Here is a 22,250-nt window from a genome sequence, read left to right as displayed (position 1 = left end):
AGCGTGAGTTGGCAGTATGTGTGCAAACAGCGGACAGGAGAAGGTCACGGGCAGATTGGAGAGACTGAGAAGGGGCAAACCTATGGATCTGTGAAGAGATATAAGAGGTGCTAGAATTGTTCAGTGCTTTATAGGTATGGGTTAGCACTTTGAATTGACTCCTATAGGATACAGGAAGCCAATGTAAGGACTGACAGAGGGGTGAGGTGTGAGAGGACCGACTAGAGAGGGAAACCAGTCTGGCGGCAACATTCATTACAGACTGCAGCAGGGCAATATGGCTTTTGGGAAGACCAATTAGGAGAGGGTTACAATAATAAATGCGGGAAATTACTAGAGCATGGACAAGCTCCTTGGTAGCATATGATTGCAATATATGTGCATTGTTTCATGTCCATCTGGGGCTGCCTACTGCACTAGCTTTTAGCTTCTGTAACAAATAATAGTTTGCTATGTGTTTGATAATAATCAGTCAACCCCTGTGGAAGGCAATGGTGAGACAGTTGTTCCTTTTTGTAGGTGTTTTGTTTGCTCATTTTACCTCTAGATCAGTTGTTTAAATGTATTATGAATAAACAAAACTTTTTTTAATTTTATCCACAAAATAAAAAACACAGCACATTTTTTTTCTATGGGCTGTTATTGTGGCTAGTGTTAACAATGTTCAATTTTTTATTTAAAAAGTCATCCGTCGCGGGAGCCTAATGTGCATGCAGGGCAAGCGTTGTGACCGCATTAGGACTAGCCCTTAGAAAAACATTAAATCAATGCCTTCATTTGGGGTTTTAGTTGACACTGCATGTCCTCATGCAGAGCATTAGGACGTCCAGTGTTAGTTAGGTGACCAAAAATCGTCTAGATACATCGAATAAACTGCTAATGTAATTATTGCACAATTGCTGTGCAGTAATTACAATTGAAGGGTTAAACTGACAGTTCACTCAATGAGCTGAAGTCGTCTGGGTGCCTATAGTGTCCCTTTAAAATTAGCATGTCCTATCAGAAATTGTCAACTTCTTAAATTAATAAGTATCTCGTGCTGAGAAACTGTACCAGCATCATTTGTACAACAATGTAATAAAGCACTATTATCTATGGATGCATTTATGGGAACTGTGAAAATATATATTGATCTAATATATGTAATATATAATGTTAAAAGTCTAACTTATTGATATAAATTGATGCCAAAATGTCTGTATTTACAATTGTGTCTTGTTTGATTATACACTAGATACTGATGCTGTGCTATTTGTTGCTAAATATATTGTCCATGTTCATTTTTATTCACTAATTCTCATGGTAAAAGTGCTATTTTCCCAGGTTTATTGTTGATGTTTAATGACCAAAAAAGAACAGATGGGGCAATTTTATTGTAATTTGAATAGTACATGCTTTCAAAAAAAGTAGTAATTTTCGTATTCTCTTGATCTAGTGTCCTTATAAAAAATATTGTTCTCTCTTTTTGGAGTTATTGTTCCCTTTCTGTCCTAAATTTAATCTGAAAAGCTTAACTGTAAAATGTGAAACTATTACTTGGAAATGTTCAGGGAAAGACAAGGCAGCCTTATTAGCCCTTGTTGCCTATTGATCCTGGGAAAACTGTGCCTTCATCTTCCAAATTAGCTTGACAGCTAATAGAACAGAATTACAGACTGTGCCGTTGAGGCAGGGGAAGGTTCTACATTTTAGTTTAATAAAAAATGTAATACTCTGTATTTTACCTTTACTTTTTAAATCTTAACAGTCTGATCTAACTGCTAAGACTAGAGGGGAGGGATGTTGCATTTTTGTAGTATGATATGACCTATGCAGAATGTGCCAATTTTAACGTTCTAAAATATTAAGAGGTGTACACAAGGACACGTTACACGTTACAGGATATTTATGAAGATGTTTTTATATTATGTATTTTTTTCAAACCGTTATTTTTTTGCCAAGTATGTTTGACAGACTGGATGGAAGGACACATGATATTTGATATTGATAGTTGATAGTTTGATAGTTGATATTCTATGAAGCATGTTTTTTGTCAGATTTTTATCTTCATGATTCTCTGATCCTGGTTTGTTGGGCTGCTGAGGTACCAATCACATCATAACCACTACAGCAGGCTGTAGTAATTATAGGTAGACAGGAGAAGTGTTATGAGCAGATTTGTAATTAAAAAGCAACATTTTAAATTGAACCATATAGCTTATGGGATGCCGATGTAAGGACTGACAGAGAGGGGAGGTGTGGAAGGTGTGGAAAGTGTGGGAGGACAGGAAGATGAGCCTTGCTGCTATTTTCAGTATAGACTGTAGTGGAGCAAGCTGGGAGAATGTAATTCCAGTGATAAGTGGAGTGAAGTAGTAAAGGCCTAAAAAATAATAGCAGAGTGGACAAATACCTTAGCTGCTTTTGACGTTAGGTAGTGGAAGATGGGATATTTGATTTTAAGATACAAGCAACAGGATTTGGTAATTAACTGGATGTGAGGGTTGAAAGAGAGTTTATAATCAAGGGAAATGCAGAAATCTGTGAGGTGAAGCTGATGGTATTGTCGTTGACTGGGGGAGAGAAAAAGACAGGAGTAGCAGTATTCGAAGGAGCAAATATGAGAGGTTATGTTTAGGAAACATTGAGTTTAACCCCTTAAGGACCAAACTTCTGGAATAAAATGGAATCATGACATGTCACACATGTCATGTGTCCTTAAGGGGTTAAGGAAGTGAGCTGCCATCCAGTTAGAAATAGCAGAAAAACAGTTGGAGACATTATTTAAGAGGATCAGAAAAAGATCAGGACAACATAGATTTGCGTGTCATTGGCATAGAAGAGGTATTGGAAGGAACCAATCAGTTCACCAAGTGGCCCAGTATAGATTAAGAAAACAGTAAGGGACAGAATCTTTTAGAACACCAACAGAGAGGAGTTTCTTAGGAGACGAAGAACCAAAAAAGCAGACACTGAGAGTGCTGAGAGAGGTAGAAAAAAACTAGTGTAGAGCAGCATCTTCTACACAGAAGCTGTGAAGGATGAGGAGAAGGTGTTGATGATCAACAGTGTCCAAAGCAGCAGAGAATTCAGGGAGAATCAGAAGGTATTTACCACTGGATTTTTGGTCAGGGCTGTTTTGACAGAGTGACAAATGTGTAATCGAGACTGAAGTGGGTCAAGCAGAGAGTTAGATTCAAGGAAATTCCAGTACTAGCACAATATTTAGCATAATGCAATACAAAAATAAAGTGGCTTGATCTTCCTTTTCCTACAGAGCACCGCAATTATGGAATAACCCCGGGGACACAGTCAAATCTTCATTCAATCTAAAATCTTTTAAGAGATCTATGGCAATGTACATCAGCACAGAATGCACCTGTCATGGTTAAATATATTTATTACCTGTTATGTATTAAATGTATATACGTTTGTATGTGTAGATATATTTATAGTTTGTATATTGTATTTTTGTAATATTGTAACATTGCAATGTTTTGTGGTTCCAGGACATACTTAAAAACGAGAGAAATCTCAATGTATCCATACTGGTGAAATATATTATAAATAAATAAATTAATAAATTGGTCCGTATGGGAAATAGGGTTGGATTTAAAGTTTGGGTCAAGGTTGGCTTGTTTTAGAATCTGTGTGTTGGCTGAATGCTTCAAATATGGAGCAAATACACCAGAGGAGAAGGAGAGATTAAATAGTTCATCAAGAGACAGAGCAAGAGAAGTAACAGAGTGCTAATAAAAATAAAAATAAAAGATTAGGATTGAGGGAACAGGTTGTGGGGAGCAGGGGTCAAAGCACAGCAGAAACCTCTTTTTGTTTAGCAGCTGTATGAATGAGCTTAGGATAATGGCAGTAGTTGAGCTTGGAGGAAGATTTTGTAGGGGTAGGAGAGAGTTAGATCTCTTCCTTGATTGCAGCAATCTTCTCAGTGAAATGAGTTGCAAAGTTTGGAGCAGTCCAGTCCAGTCCAGTCCAGGAGGAATGGTAACAGTGTGAAGAAGAACACTTGAAGTGTGAAAGACAGTGGAGGGCTGACAGCCTTAGGCCTATGGGGTAAATCCAATCAAGTAGCCCATTGCAAGAGGAGAGTAAAAACACCTTTCCCATTTGATTGAAAGGGGAGGCAGTCACCTAAACAGACACACTCACTGACAGGCACACGCACAAACTCACTAACAGACAGACACACACACACACACACACACACACACAAACAAACACACACAGACACATTGTTACAGGCATACTGACTCCCACAGACAGACATACTGACACACACGCACACAGGCATACGGGTTGACACCCACCCACACACACACACACACACACAGACAAACTGGCACACACAGTAAAATTGTAAAAACAAAAGTTAGCATTTAGTAATTATAAAACAAAAACACAGTGAGGAAGACAGAATGATCTATAAGATTAGGCAGAAAGAGCTTCCAAATCACACACAGAAGAGAAAATAGCACAGTCAGTAAAAAAGGCGACAAAGCATTTTTTAGATACATAAATGAGAAAAGGAATGTAAAACAAGGATTAGTTAGATTAAAAACAAAAGAAGGAAGGTATGTAGAAGGTCTAGCTAACTGTCTCAATAAATATTTGTGTTCAGTATTTATAAATGAAAATGAAGGAAAGGGGCCTAGTTAGGAAAAAGGATAAATTAGTCATTTGTTATATGTGAGTTTCCAGAGGAAGAGGTTCTATTTCAACTGTCAAAAGCAAAGACAAATAAGTCAATGGGACCTGATGGAATACACCCAAAGTTATTAAAATAGCTTAGTTGTGTACTAGCAAAACCATTAACAGATTTATTTAACCAATCATTGTAAACAGGAGTAGTCCCTGAAGATGTTGTGCACATTCCCAAGAAAGGTAGTAGGGAGGAGTCGGGCAACTATAGGCCAGTAAGCCTTACTTCAGTAGTGGAGAAAGTAATGGAAACCATAAATCATAAAGAACCAAAGGTGTAACTTGAATAAAAAGTGACCACAAAGATAAATTACTTAAAGGATCTTAAAGGAAAAAATAATTAGAATAAATAATAACATAACATTAGTAACTCTAAAAGGTACTAGGACAAATTGAGCAGTGTAGCCTGATAAAAGGGAAAACAGCCCTAAATGAGAAGCTCAATAATTGGTAATCAGTAGTAAAGCATACCACACTTGTTTTAAACGGATATGGATTTGGCAATATGAGAACTAACTGAAGAGGTAGCAATCTCCTCCTTTATGTTTATAAACCCTCATGGACGTGTATACAGCACTGGCTACAGCAGAGCCTAGTGTGGTCCTCCAGAAGCAAAAAAATAAAAACATATCAAAGGAATAGTGAAATATGCTAAATAGCAAGAAAAAAGCACACAGAAATAATAAAATAATAAAATGAAGGGTACATACAAAGAGATAGGTAATAGGGATTGTGACGGAACGCTGGCACTCCGACTGAGTACCTCCGCCAATCGATGCTCCTAGTGCTCGCTGAGGACTCCAAGCATTCCAACCGACACCATCAGTACTGCAGACCCCACTTCCAGCGATACAGCTGCGCCGGGGTCTCGCCATCTCCACCCACCCTGGATCCACGACCAGGATCCAGCTCCTAGTGGGTGACCCTCTCCTAAATTTAGAGAGCGTAGCAGGAACAAATCAAGCTATTGCAAGAGTTTACTCTGGGGAGTAAGTGATTATAGCAATCCCCATAGTGTAGGTATCCCTTCCCCCAAACATGAGCCAAGGCTTCAAGAAGGGTTCAAGATGATCTGATTTTAATGACCACACACTGGCTTTTATGCAAGTCCCCATGCAAGGGGACATCCCACAGGGTGGGACTCAGTACAACCAATCACAGACAATACAAACAAAACACTCCCACAGTGACATCACAATCCCTCCTCTCTATCCTGGAGATAATTGGGAAGTGATCAAATTATCTCCCAGGACAGAGGCAAGACTCCATTAACCACATGGTTACAAAAATACATAAAATTACACAATGTTACAATTACTACATAAAACATATACATGCAACATATCCCCAGATAGCTTAGAGCTGAGTGCACATTATTATTGAAAGGCGCTCAGATCACATGCATACAATTCAATCGCCATGGAGCCAAAGTCTTTTGGGGTACACTCCTGTCAGCTGGGGCCAGAATGATTGGCCCCACCTTATCATGACCTGAAAACTATCAGCAGAGGTAATCCATTAGGTTTAGGATCAGTATTAGGATTAGGGATGTGATAAGGGTCAGTAAGGGAATCCCTTGCTGAAAGCAGCAAGAAAATCCCTCTACTTCAATTAGCAAGGAAATACCTCTACTGACATCAGCAGATTCTGTTACAGATTATTAACAATCCAGATCTGCAATCAGTAGGTAACTCATATAGCCCTGTATCTTTGCATAAAGGTTTCCACGTTTGCAAATGATATGCATTTACAAAATAATTTAAATAGTTGAGCTATTAAAATACCCCATATTGCATCGCAGACCCATCTTCACTTTGTCATTTAAATAAAATAAAAAAACTAAGCAGGTTATTAATTCACAAAAATGTGTTTAGAGTGACAGATGGAGGTAATTCTGTAAAATAAAATTGTAACATAAACTTTCAATGAAATTGGTGATAAATGGTGTGCAATTGGATAAGTTTAACTGCCAAAACCCATAACATAAATCTATCAAAATTCTAACTGTAAAACTGAAATAGGTATTTTATAAGACATTGTAACTTCAAGATAGTGCCAAAAGCATACATCGGGGATATTGTTTTGCTCAGAAGAGTTAGCTGAGCATAACGTATGGGGTGTCAATCATAGTGGTACATATCAGAATTATTAAATTTCCATTAAAAATACCACACATTTTAACATAAACTAGTGAAATAAAATGGCTGTTTGTTAAAACATAATATACACCATACCACTGACATTCTGGAGTGTCTACTTTCCCAAATGGTAGATATTTGTGGGTTAATTGAAACTGTGACAAAGCTCCGAAATGAGACAACCCCATTAAATCCATCGATCAAACTTCTAACTGTAAAACTGAAATGGTAAGGTCTCATGTATGGCACTGTAGCTTCACAGGATATTGGCAAACTCACACATTTCTTTATAATCAGTGGGTCATCATATTATTGTACATTTTTATGCTTTGAATGTTTCAATGTCATTGTCTGGAAAAAACACATTTTGCGTGCAGGATCTGAATGGACAGAATAAATGCATAGTTTAGAAATGTTGTTTAATAGACTGCATCTCTCTCTATCTGTCATATGATTAGTTATACGTGGAAAAGGGTAAATGCAGATTTAATGGAAAGCCTTCGGAAAACAAAATGATTCAAATGATCCTTCTTTTTATCTGTCTTATAAATATTAGATTGGAACAGTGAAGGGGTAAATATAATTTGAGGAAATTGATGTTTATTATAGGTTTCAACAAATAACATACGCACTCATTTTGGCAGCATCAATTTATGGTATGTGACTTTCTTCTTCATTATTTTTGTTGCTGATTTATTTCTACTATCAACTAGCCATTCAGATTAATTTGCAATACAGTGACACATGTCTGTACGAGTTCTTCACTAGCAACTGGGAATGATTATACGGTGAGATTAAAAAAAAAAATACTCAGAAAAGTTAGTTTAAAAAAATAAGACTGTCTGTTATTAAAAAATAATCACTTGTTTTATTTAAAACCACAGTGTATACATAAGCAAACAGATAACGCTCCCAATACCACCAATTTGCCAATGGACACAAAGTGAAATGTGATAAAAGTGTATTTGCTCACAAAATCAATTCTGAATCTGTCATAGCTTTTTTGCACTTTTTTGTACATCAATGGAAAATTCCAATGCTTATCCCATCTGCATTATCAATCAGGCCCTAAAAAAGTGCCGCAGTTACGTAGTCTCAGTACCTTGATACCACTCTATCGCTACAAGAAAGGGATGCTGATGTCTATATCCTGAGTGCTTAAGGCTTGTCCTTAGTAACTCATTGGGTAGGTGAGCAGACCTTATAACATTTACATAAACCAACAATAACCGTATACGATGTCTTATGCCTAAAATCAAATCCTGCTGAGACTGTGAACTAATACCTCGATGGGTGGATGAGTCCTATTCCATTTACATGAACTGAAACTGTCACTGACCCTGTGAGAGCATCTTCATCAGCTAAATTCACATAGCACTTACTGCCCTAACAACAACAATTTTTTTAACATAACATAGCAGAAGCAGTTCATAACATAACAGAAACTGATATCATTTTTGGTTCTTCCAAATTATTTTGGTTCTGACTGTCAAATTTTTTTGCTTCAAAAGAATTTCAGTTGAACATTTTTCATTTCGAGTCACAAATGTTTGCATGTAACCAAAAACTCCCAGGGAAACCCTAAAATGAAGAAAAAGTATGTACCTGTAGTGAAGAGTTAACAAAAAGCAAAAAAAACTATCAACTCTGAATCTGTAAATTAGTGATTCAAAGTTGTTTTTTAAGTGGCAGTGGCTACTATGCTTGTGCATGGGGAAAAAAAACTGTTTTTCTGTAATGATAGTTTGGATTTTCAGAATTTGAACATATAGGTACCGATTACAAAGTTAGGGGAAGATGTAGGGTCCAGGGAGTTAGGAAGAAACTGAAGAAAATAAACATAGCGGTAATATATATATATATACAGATAAATATATATAATTACATAAATAACTACATAAGTGTACACATAGTCTTTAAATACATATATATGTATATATATATTAAAATTCTATGTATATATTTAAATAATATTTTAACATAATTATGTGATTTAATTAGTTAAAATTTGATTGACATGCCTGACTATCCAGGCATACTACAAAAGACTGGACATACCCCACTTGCAATACCTTGGGTAGTCTACTTTTGCAAATGGTATGCCATCATGGGTGTAAATCTCATTCCTGGGCTACCACGCGGTCTCAAAGGTAACATTACTAATCTGGCAAATTTCAATGTGAAAAAAATGAAAAATGGAATGTGCTATATTTGACCCTTTAACTTTCCAAAACACTGTAAAAACTGTTAATGGGGGTACTGTTGTACTCGTGAGACTTTGCTGAATCCAAATATGTGCTTTTTTGCAGTAAAAGCCAACAGTATTATGATATTTACAGCTAAAATGTGAGGCGGAACTACACATTTTTTTAAAAAATTAAAATGTCTCACAGTTTTTTTTATTTTATTCATAATAAATTATCTTTCATATATAAATATTTGATATGAAATGAAAGCCCTGTTTCTCCTGAACAAAATGATACATAATAAGTGTGAGTGCATATAATATGAAAGAGGTGAATTACGGTAGTTTTATATCTGATCATGTTAAACTGTTTAATTATTTTATAGAAACAAAATGAAAACAATAATTCTCAGAGTTTATGTATAGGATAATAGTATACTTATTGTCAGGATTACTAATTGATCCAGCACGCAGAAATAGTATCACCTAGGACTAAGGTTAACATCTAACCGGACCTGGGAATGGCCGGACTCAACGTACCCAAGAATAGTCAAAATACTTGCCAAGGTCAGCGATACAGAATGAGACACAACGATGAGGGGAAGCCAAAAGTCAAGGATACCAGAAATCAGGGAAGTCAAAATGAAGCCAAAGTCAGAATACCAGAATAATACAATCAGGAACACACTCTCGGATAACCAGCAAGGGAAACCACGACAGGGCACTGACAGAAAGGTAATTTGGGTTTAAATACTCCTCCTTTGGCTGAATTGGCTGCCTCTGACCTCTGACCCCAAAACATGCATGCGCGTCTAGGACGTGATGTCGCATGCACATTGGCGCCATCTTTGGTGTGAGCGAAGGTAAGTTTATTAAAAAAATCCGGACCTCAGAGGTTGGCGCTCTTAAGAGCGTCGCAACCCGCTGGAGACCGGACCAGACGGAGGTCGGGCAGTGATCTGCCGTGAACATGGCAAGTAAGAATTGTTTCTATCGGCGTGGTTGCTTACTTTATGTGCAACCACGCCGGCAGAATCACCTCGAGCCATGACACTTATTTGGGTATGTGCAGTTAAGAATTATATCCAGTCATTTTTGTAAGCTGTTTTTTTTTTAATGTTTTTAAAACCTACCTATAGACCATGATTTCATGGCTTACTTTCTTTAACATAAGGTAGTTGATTAGTGGCTCAGAAATGTATCTATCTCTAGTGATATTTTCAAGTCTTGGCATGTTGTTAATCTTATTAGAGTTCTTAAAGTGAAACTGTCAAGACAGGTTCACCTACATGAGTACCATCTCTTAAAACACATAACATACTGTTTATCGTGATTAATGGCATTGAACTGCTTTAGGAGCTGTTGGCTTCAAACATCCTTTTGGGCATATCAGTGTGCTCATTATCATATATCAGTGGGTGCTAAAGAAATTTCTGAAACAAGCATGAGATACATTCTAAAGAGTTAATATCACATCAACTACAATGCATGCACTTTAGTTGCTATGACAGATCAGAAAACAACCTGTCAAAGGGTTCTGATAACACAAAATGTAGAAAAAAAGGTATGCTTTATAATTTAATGCTTAGTTGTTTACTTCATGCTAGTTATATTTCATGAGAACATATCCTGTAAATATATTTGTAGTACCCTGTATTTATTTTTCATTTCTCTATCTGTGGTATGATTTTTCTTTTGATGCAGTCTCCTCAATCACCAGTGAGTAGAAAATGTTATATTTGAAGGTATGTTTTATTCTTAACATATTTTTTACGTACTTTAGAGCAAATTAATTGTGTCGTCATATGGACTACCAATGGTCAATACATTTGAAATTACATTTATTAAATGTTTGCATTGGATCTCTAATAATACCAAAGCAACTGAAATGACATTAGAGGTAAGAACAAACCTTGTAGTGTATGGCATTTTTGTTCATATTGAATCAGGATGCTAGGTCCTGTATCATTTTGCAAGTATATTAATGATAATTATGTTATGTGACATTTACTAACAAAAATAGATTCATTTTCTATTGATTTTCATGAAATGGCATTCTTTGTGAAAGAAAAGATTATTGAATAACAGAGAAATTCCCATAAACACTGTGATCCTGATGCTATTATATTTTACACAAGCAGACAGTGTTGTCTTTAGCTTGGCATGTAAACATTTTTATTATATTTTTTTCAATCGCTTTCTGTTGTAACGTAAATAAGATATGGTAGTAAGGCATTTACTTCAGTAAACAATTCTAGGAGTACCACGCAATTTAAAGAGAATGGTTATCAGGAAGTGATTGTGCATTCCTAAGGAACTTTAAAAATGAACACCATATGGCAGTTTTAAAGCAGTTTTTTTTTTAATACCCGATTTAAGATTATGTTTAACAATAATAACAGTTATGTCCGTGGTTAAAATTCCTAAAACATATTCAATATTTGCTCTTTTTAAAATTACGATTAGGTCTATTTTTTAGGACTTTTTATTTTTTTACAATTTTTATACAATTATGGTGTGCATGCTCTTGTCAGCATGATTATATGACAATTGACAAGCACACATTTTATTTAAACATGTGTTTGTTTTTTAGCTTTGTGTATCTGCTGTATTATTTTATACTTTCTGTCCAAGAGAAATTATGTTTTTTTAATGCCTTGTGTGTTGTGCATTTGTGATCAGTCATTGTTCGACCACTGAATAGGGTACCAGCTCACAGTGAGTGACCAAAATATTACCATATATGTATAATAAAACCTTTCATTGATATATGGTAATTTCAATGGAAAACAGAGTATACATTGTGAAAGGTGACATGAATTTAAAAATAATATTTTCATCAGGAACTTGTTCATATCTTGGACGGGCAATCCTACCTACCCAATTCCAGTTGACCTATGATAGATAGAGACATTACATCAGTCTGTAAATAAAAGACCAGTGCAATAAGTATATCGAGAATAAATACAAAATTAAATAAAGCATTGTTTTCATATAAAGATTAGCTATAGAGCAGTGGTTCCCAAACCTTTTAAGTTCGAGGCACCGTTAATATTTCAATATTTTTACAAGGCCCCCTAAGTCAAAACAATTTTCAAGGTTGTATATATGTACAGTGCAGCGGCATATACTGGGCCCCTGTTCAGCAGAAATTCTTGCCGTTTAAGATCCAGAACCCAATCTTAGGAGGGGCACTGGTAGATTAAAGAAACAATCCAGGCACTATAACCACTACAGTATTTTGTAGTGTTTATGGTGCCAGTAGTGCTATAGTGCCCTCCCAGAGCAAGCAGTCAAACTGGTTTCGGTAAGAATAAACTCCTGAACGAGAGACCTAAACTGACTTTACTCATGAATGGCCCCCTGCCCAAAATAGTTCCCGAGAATTAGAGTTAACAATCAGTCTCTCTGTCTGGAGTACAAAAGTACCTCACATGAAAAGAGCCTTTTAGAGTATATTGCAGGGCCCATAGTCCTGAGGCAAGAAGCTGGCCAGCAGGCCCCTCCAAGAACCCATGACGAGGTTCAGTTCGTCACACTGGCTATGTATGTAGAAGTCTACATGCTGTTGAGTTGTTAGGCTGGTTAATGGGGATGTTGAAGTCACCAAAGAAGGAATGTCAGCAAAGAGAAAGTAAGGGAGCCAAACAAAAAATTGGTTGATGAAGAGTAGAGCAGAGCCAAGAGGGTGGTAGTAACAGCAAGACAGGCTTAGAGAGGAATAAAGAGACAGATGGAGTGGACTTGAAAAGATGAAAAGGAAGAACAACAAGGGGACAAAGGTTGGAAGGAACAGTCACTTGAGAGCAACAACCCCACACCATCACCCTTACCTTGTCATGGCCCGTGGGAGTGGAATCTGTGAAATCCACCATAAGAAAGGAAGGTAGGGGCAGCAGTGTCAAAGGGAGAGAGCCAAGCTTCAGTAAGTACCAAGAGATTTAAGGAGCGGGAGATGAGGAGATCGTGAATGGCTGTAAATGTTATGGTGTTATAGACTGAGCGTGTGTTCCAAAGGTTACAGTGAAAGAAATGCGATGAAGGTGAGTGAGAGAGTACATAAGAGATTTTGGGTAGTTCTGGTAGAGCATTGGCTATAGTGGGAAGCAGGGGGGGGCAGGGGGAAACACATGACCAGCTGCTAAAGGCAAATGGATGACCAGAGAAAAAAATTGGGAATCTGACTAAAACGTACATTGGGTTTTAGATAAGAGGACAAGCAGATGTGTGAAACGATAGAATGGGGTGAAACAAGTGGTGAAGTATAGAAGGAGCAATGCAAATTTAAAGACTTGGAGATGGAGGGCAGAAGGAAAGGTGTACTTTTTTTTTTTTAGAAAGGAAAAATAGTAATACTAAGAACATTGTATAAACAGCTTTATAAAAACTAGGGAAGGAAGTGTTAGGTAGAGTAGCAGTCTGTCAGTAAGACAGTAATAGTTGAGAATAAAAGATGGGGAGTAATCAGTGTTGGAGAATGATGTTTGCAGAGAGGAGCTGATGAAATAAATTGAAGATTTCCATCTGGCAAAATCTTTGTTAGAGTGCTAAAAGCCCTCATGCAAATTGTATGCATGTTTTCCAATGAATATACCTTCTAGCCTATTTTGAACATAATATTTTTTTATTTCAGTCTTTATGAAATTTTTAACTAAAACTAGGAACTCGTTACATAATTAGAAACTCTGCATACCAATTTTGTTTCTTTATTTACAAAATCCGTGAAGAGACATTTGATTTAACCATAACATTTTTAATGTGTAAACACTTCTTACTTTTTAATTTGCAACTTCCTGTCTTATCTCTAAATGTTAATCAATGTATTCTTGCTAATAACATTTCAAAAGATATCACAAAATGTCAATTATGTTTAACAATTTCAAACCTAGTTATTTGCACAGTTTGTGATTTTAACTATAAAGACATGCAGGCTTTTAATATGATTGATTGTGTAATTGGTATCATATCCTGATTATGCAACAGCTGTTTTGAATGGTGTGATTTAGACATGTAATTATAGTTTAGCATGCATTTGAAGACTAGAATAAAACAAGCAGACAAGAATGTAAATCATAAAGGCAAGAACTAGTTATTTAAAGCAATTGGCATCATTGTCTTAAATCAAATAGTCTGATATAAATGATGTTCCTTAAATGTGAAGGTTTTATATAAAATGAAATATACACAGGGTTATTCAATAAACAGAAGATTGTGTCTAGAATGAACAAAATCTGGCGAAAATTAGCAAATTCCAAACACAATGGCAAATCTCATATTCACTAGAGCCAGATACAGTCGGAATTTGGTCAGTCTATGCAAACCGACAGCCCAGATGCATTCGATGTCCAGATTAAAATCAGTGCTTTCTTATACAAACCTTTTACAAAATATTGAATTTGGAAGATTTACAAAGCACCACTATTAACAACATTTGGAACAGAATGCATCAAGCAGGATCCACATTCACAAATTGTCATCCACTTGCTTTTTCACAAATAGATTTATAATTACTATTTACTTCTAGTACTCGCTAGGAGCTAGCAGGCAATTAAATATAAACCTTGACAAATGCGCTGGCCAGCTGCCACATTAAAAAGTAATAAATCAAGAAATAAATGAATAAATAGGCCTACTGGGATCAGTCAGACCCCCATAGTACTATGAGGAAGGTTTTAATTCTCCCTATGCCTTTAACTGCTATGTGGCAAGTGGGGATATATCTAATAACTACTTAAAGCATGCTGAAAACTAGCTAAAACTGACTGAGCGAGCCTCAAGGTTGAAACGCATTTAGGAAGAAGATAAGCCACCCTTTGATCTTCATACTTTTTATCATAAGGTTTTTAATTTTGTTTTAGTTCGTGTTGGCCAAATCAAAGTTGTTTATTTATTGGCTTTTAATAAATATTACCTGAATAAAGCTAGAACCATTCAACATACTAAGGATCTCTCTGATGATGCCAAGGGGTTGGCCCCCAAACCCCACCCAAATGAGACACTGGTTCAGCAAGTAGAGCTTACAGAAAAAGGCTACTCCAAATGTTAGTGGACTATTGTTTAATTTTTTTTTTATATATATAAAGCTATCCTGATACGAGCAAGCTAACTCTCAAGCAAGGGGAGAAGGGGTCCTCCTCCAAAAGGACTTCAAGGTGACCACACTGAACCACATTCTTGGCTCCTTCTTTGTGAGTTAGCCTTTGAACAATTTAGTGAATCTCTCCCTATTTTTAAATTTGTCTGTACTATTTCTATGTTTTACTGACAATGAGAACAAAAATCCCAGTGTCACCCAAAATTGTGGGATACACTAGGAGGAAGTACAAAAGTATTCTAAGTGGCCAAAAAAAACCAAAAAAAACTTTATTCTCAATTCTTTATTCTCAATGATACAAAATAAATATATAAATATGTTTATTTTGTATTATTTTTGTAATTTTAGTTTTTAACCTAGTTACATATATATGTATTTTATATGATATATACACACATATATATATATATATATATATATATATATATATATATATATATATATGTGTATATATCATATAAAATACATATATATGTATTTTGTATTATTTTTGTAATTTTAGTTTTTAACCTAGTTACATATATATGTATTTTATATGATATATACACACACATATATATATATATATATATATATATATATATATATATATGTGTGTGTATATATCATATAAAATACATATATATGTAACTAGGTTAAAAACTAAAATTACAAAAATAATACAAAATAAATAAAAAATATATATGTAAGTGTAATTTCGTTCTAACTGTATTTTAAAATTAATATATATATATATATATAGATATCAAAATACACGTAGAACGAAATAATATATATATTTCTGTATACTTAAGTATATACGTAAATACCTTTACAAAAATAAAAATAATAACATGTATATATATAATAATTCTACGTATATATTTATGTAATAATTTTACATAATTACGTCATTTTATTAATTACAATTTGCGGGACCTGCCTGACAACCCAGGCCGAAAGACAAGGGAATTTAATTTGCTAGCACTATATTTAACCCTGTAACTAGTACTGTTTTACTCGGAAGACTTTGCTGAACACAAATATTAGTGTTTCAAAACAGTAAAATGTACTTATACGGACGATATAATTGTTGTGATACATTTGTGTTCAGCAAAGTCCTCTGAGTATAACAGTACCCCTCATGTACAGGTTTTATGGTGTTTTCAAAAGTTACAGAGTCAAATATAAGGCTTGCGTTTCAGTTTTTTCACATTGAAATTTGCTAGATTGGTTACTAGTGATGTCCCGAACGGTTCGCTGGTGAATAGTTCCTGGCGAACATAGCATGTTCGCGTTCGCCACCGCGGGCGAACACATGCGATGTTCGGTCCGCCCCCTTTATCATTGAGTAAACTTTGACCCTGTACCTCACAGTCAGCAGACACATTCCAGCCAATCAGCAGCACACCCTCCCTAGCAGACCCTTCTACCTACTGGACAGCATCCATTTTTGGATTCATTCGGAAGCTGCAACCATTTTATTTATTTTTTAAATTTATTATTATTATTTTTTTTTAGTGCTTATAAATGTTACAAGCAGATACTCCCCCCAGACACTCTGTATTACTGCAGATACTCCTCCCAGACACTCTGTGATACTGCAGATACTCCCTCCAGACACTCTGTGATACTGCAGATACTCCCTCCAGACACCCTGTGTTATTGCAGATACTCCCTCCAGACACCCTGTGTTACTGCAGATACTCCCTCCAGACACCCGGTGTTACTGCAGATACTCCCTCCAGACACGCTGTGTTACTACAGGTACTCCCCCCAGCAACATTGTGATACTGCAGATACTCCCTCCAGGCACTCTGTGTTACTGCAGATACTCCCTCCGGACACCCTGTGTTACTGCAGATACTCCCTCCAGACACCCTGTGTTACTGCAGATACTCCCTCCAGAAACCCTGTGTTACTGCAGATACTCCCTCCAGACACCCTGTGTTACTGCAGATACTCCCTCCAGACACCCTGTGTTACTGCAGATACTCCCTCCAGACACTCTGTGTTACTGCAGATACTCCCTCCAGACACCCTGTGTTACTGCAGATACTCCCTTCACACACCCTGTGTTACTGAAGATACTCCCTCCACACACCCTGTGTTACTGAAGTTACTCCCTCCACACACCCTGTGTTACTGCAGATACTCCCTCCACACACCCTGTGTTACTGCAGATACTCCCTCCAGACACTCTGTGTTACTGCAGATACTCCCCCCAGACACTGACACAGAGCAGAATAGGGACTGTTCCCCCTACATAGGGTCACTTGGCAGATATGCATTGACACCTATCCTAAGTATCCCTGATACACACTGACACAGAGCAGAATAGGGACTGTTCCCTCTACATAGGGTCACTTGGCAGATATGGATTGGCAACTATCCTAAGGATCCCTGATACACACTGACACAGAGCAGAATAGGGACTGTTCCCCCTACATAGGGTCACTTGGCAGATATGGATTGACACGTCCTCAGGGACCCTGATACACACTGGGGGGGACCTACTGTCCTCCCCCCGCCCCCACCCCTGCGTGGTGGGTGGGGGCCATAAAAATAATGAGGGGGGACCTACTTTCCTCCCTCCGGTCCCCACCCCTGCGCGGTGGGTGGGGGCCATAAATCACAATGGGGGAGGACCTACTGTCCTCCCCCTGCCCCCACCCCTGCGCGGTGAGTGGGGGCCATAAAAATAATGAGCGGGGGACCTACTGTCCTCACCCCCAGCCCCCACCCCTGCACAGTGGGTGGGGGCCATAAATCACAATGAGGGAGGACCTACTGTCCTCCCCCCGCCCCCACCCCTGCGCAGTGGGTGGGGGCCATAAAAATAATGAGGGGGGGGACCTACTGTCCATCCCCCCGGCCCCCACCCCTGCGCGGTGGGTGGGGGCCATAAAAATAATGACCGGGGGGATCTACTGTCCTCCCCCCTGCCCCCACCCCTGAGCGGTGGGTGGGGGCACTAAAAAAAAAATAAGGGTGGAACCTACTGTCCCCCCCAGCCCCTGAGTGGTGGGTGGAGGCCCTAAATAAAAATTCCCCCCAATCAAAGGTGACTAGGGGTCCACAAGCCCCTAGTCACCCACCCCCAAACCCCAAAAAAGTTACCCCTACCTACCCCCCTCACCCTAAAAAATAGTGAAGGGGGAATAAAATAACTAACCTGTAAAGAAAAATTCAACTTACCATTTGACGTCTTCTTTTTTCTAAAATCTTATTTTTTCAGGCCCAAAAAAGGCCAAATAAAAAGCCATAAGAAGCGACGCAATTTAAAAATAAATAAATAAAATAAACGAGCGCAAAAAAAAATAATCCATCTTCACCCATGGAGGGCTCCGCGCAGACTAAGCTCTGCAGGGAGGGGGGAGGCTTATAAAGCTTTGCCACGCCCTGCAATTAGGCTAAGAACACTCTGATTGGCTGGTTTAAGCCAATCAGAGTGCTCTTTGTCATTTTACACAGAAAAATACAAAGAACTTTCCCACGCTGTGTAAAATGACACAGAGCACTCTGATTGGTTAGATTCCAAGCCCACCAATCACAGTGCTCTGTGTCATTTTATGGCCCCATTGTGATTTATGGCCCCCACCCACTGCGCAGGGGTGGGGGCGGGGGGAGGACAGTAGGTCCTTCCCCATTGTGATTTATGGCCCCCACCCTCCTCTCAGGGGTGGGGGCAGGGGGAAGGACAGTAGGTCCCCCCCTCATTATTTTTATGGCCCCCACCCACCACGCATGGTTGGGGGCGGGGGGAGGACAGTAAGTCCCCCCCAGTGTGTATCAGGGTCCCTGAGGACAGGTGTCAATCCATATCTGCCAAGTGACCCTATGTAGGGGGAACAGTCCCTATTCTGCTCTGTGTCAGTGTGTATCAGGGGTTTTGAGGACAGGTGTCAATCCATATCTGCCAAGTGACCCTATGTAGGGGGAACAGTCCCTATTCTGCTCTGTGTCAGTGTGTATCATGGTCTCTGTGGACGGTGAACAGTCTCTATTCTGCTCTGTGTCAGTGTGTATCATGGTCTCTGTGGACAGGGAACAGTCTCTATTCTGCTCTGTGTCAGTGTGTATCAGGGATCCTTAGGATAGGTGTCAATCCATATCTGCCAAGTGACCCTATGTAGGGGGAACAGTCTCTATCCTGCTCTGTTTCAGTATGTATCATGGTCTCTGAGGACAGGTGTCAATACATATCTGCCAAGTGACCCTATGTAGGGGGAACAGTCCCTATTCTTCTCTTTGTCAGTGTGTATCAGGGATCCTTAGGGTAGGTGTCAATCCATATCTGCCAAGTGACCCTATGTAGGGGAAACAGTCCCTATTCTGCTCTGTGTCAGTGTGTGTCAGGGATCCTTAGGATAGGTCAATCCATATCTGATAAGTGAACCTATGTAGGGGGAACAGTCCCTATTCTGCTCTGTGTCAGTGTGTATCAGGGTCTCTGAGGACAGGTGTCAATCCATATGTCAAGGTGTCAATATGTCATATGTCAGGTGTCAATCCATATCCTTTGTGATTTAGGAATGTTAGGTGATTTATGCCCTTTATGGATTAAAACCAGACTCTGCATCAACTGTGTAATTTTCCATGGGAGTTTTGCCATTGATCCCCCTCCGGCATGCCACAGTCCAGTTGTTAGTCCCCTTGAAACAACTTTTCCATCACTATTGTGGCCAGAAAGAGTCCCTGTGGGTTTTAAAATAATGCCTGCCCATTGAAGTCTATTGCGCTTTGCCCGGTTCGCGAACATTTGCGGAATATTGTGTTCGTGACATCACTATTGGTTACGTTGCCTTTGAGACCGGCTGGTAGCCCAGGAATGAAAATTACACTCATGATGGCATACCATTTGCAATAGTAGACAACCCAAGGTATTGCAAATGGGGTATGTCCAGTTTTTTTAGTAGCCACTTAGTCACAAACACTGGCCAAAATTAGCGTTCAAATTTGTTTTTTGCATTTTTCACACACAAACAAATATTAACACTAACTTTGGCCGGTAGATGGACTGGGGCTGGAATTAAGACACATTTGCGGGTGGGGGAATGAGACATGTGGGAGAGATGAGATGCATGGAGGGGCTGGAGGAACACAAAGCAACCTTGAGGGGCTGGGTGAGAAAGATATAAGATGCTGGTGGGAGAGACACAGATATGGGGCTATGGAGAGAAAGTGACACAAAGAGGGTCTGGCAGGGGGGCAAAGAGCAACAGAGGGGCTGTGTAAGGGCAAAAGAGGCAGACAGGGGCTTGGGAGAGACACACAGAGGTTCTGGAGGACACAAAGAGACCCAGAGGTGCTGGGGAAGGGGAAAAAGAGACAGAGACTTTAACTAAACGTGATCGACTAAAATTTACTCAAGATTGACTAAAACTGAGACAATTCTGATGACTAAAATAAAACAAAAATGAAAATGCTTTTTAGTCAAAAGAGTATGACTAAAACTAAATAGAAATGTGCTGCCAAAATCAACACTGCTTTATACTGTGATACACTCTTGGATTTGCTGGTCCTCCTTCAGTTAAGCAACCGGTGTACATTTTGGAATTGAGTGCGGTTCCTTTGGTCGTTTATGGTAAAATCTTATTTATGTAAATTTCTTATTGTCATGAAACTCCATTTTATAATTGCAAAGCAATATGGAATCTGCTGGCACTTTATAAATACAATTAATAGTAATAACAAGAGATGCATTTATTTTTAAAACTGGACAGTCATTAAGTCAGCCCTGTGAGCCAAAATGACATTCTTGCAAAGGGCTCTGGGAGTATTTAGAGAAAACATTATAAACCCGGCAGGTAGCTGCAATACTATTAAACTATTGAATGTTGCTAACATTGTATTCCACAACACCTGTTACATAAATTATGGGAATTTTATTGATTTAGATCACATTTCTAAAACCAAAGGTGTATGTGATAATAGATTAATAGTACATTTCATATATTAAAACAAAGTGCAAATGAAACATTTTTTTTCCTAACACTTCACATCTTTCTTTCAAGAATAAATCCTCCAATATGAAAAATAGGCAGGTAGTCAGTTTAGCAACTTTTTTTTATTTTTTTTTGCCCATTTCAGTTGCATGCTATCTCAGTATTTCAGACTTAAAAGAAAATCTGTTCAGTTCCAAACTTTTCCTGTTTAATCATTTTTTCCCATTTCAACTAAATTGATTTTCCCTTTGTGAACATTTTAACCTTATACCAATTTTCTTTTTATTGCTACGAGTGTGACTTCTATCTTGTTTAGCACATTCAGTTATTTCCAGACTGACAGAAGCTTTCTGAAAGGGTCTGAAATAGCCAAAATGCTGATATGAAATGCCACCTACTGTTTTGATCATTCCTGAGACTGCTTTGGACATGTCTGGAATGAAATGAAAATCTGCAATTTTAAAGGCTATTAACATTTCAAACATAAATGGTTTTCACTCTTGCTGTGGCTTTCTTTCACAAATATTATCAGTCCAATCTGGTGACTGCATCTACATTCTGCTCACAATCTGAGCATTTTTTTTCTCAGTTAAATAATAAGCAGATAAACCAACAGTAGGGTATATACAATAATTGAAGAAATATGAATGAATGATATTAAACCAATGCAAATAATCTGTGCTTGGCAGTTTTATTAACCCCATTACTTTTGAGCACTTGAAAAGATACTTTAAAAAGTGGGTTATCTGTTATTGGGGTAACTAAAGAATAACACCATTGATGAGGCCTGAGATTAAATAAAGCAACTTTGACAAGGGTTGCTGTTTTCTTGTAGTGCGGCATGCTTATAATTAAATTAATGAGTGGAATTAGTCAAATGAGCATGTAAAAGCGTCTGCTCTTTACAAACCTGATTTGGAATAGAAAGTGAAAAAAAAAAAAAAAGTTACTTGCAGTGGCGTACACATGACCCATGGAGCCCCGGTGCGAAAATTGATCCGTGCCCCCCCCCCCCCTCGCGCTTACTCTGCGCGGGCCAGGGCAGCAACACATGGCGGCTGGGCACCTGGTCGCAGGGGTTGCAGGGCTGCGACCGCGGTATGTACGCCAGTGCATGCAGATGCACACACACTTAAAGGACCACTACAGACACCCAGATCACATCAGCTCAATGAAGTGGTCTGGGTGTCAGGTCCCTCTAGTTTTAACCC

This window comes from Pelobates fuscus, chromosome 6 (assembly GCF_036172605.1).
Source record: "Pelobates fuscus isolate aPelFus1 chromosome 6, aPelFus1.pri, whole genome shotgun sequence".
In the NCBI taxonomy this organism is placed as follows: Eukaryota; Metazoa; Chordata; class Amphibia; order Anura; family Pelobatidae; genus Pelobates; species Pelobates fuscus.
This window is presented reverse-complemented; position numbering follows the sequence as displayed.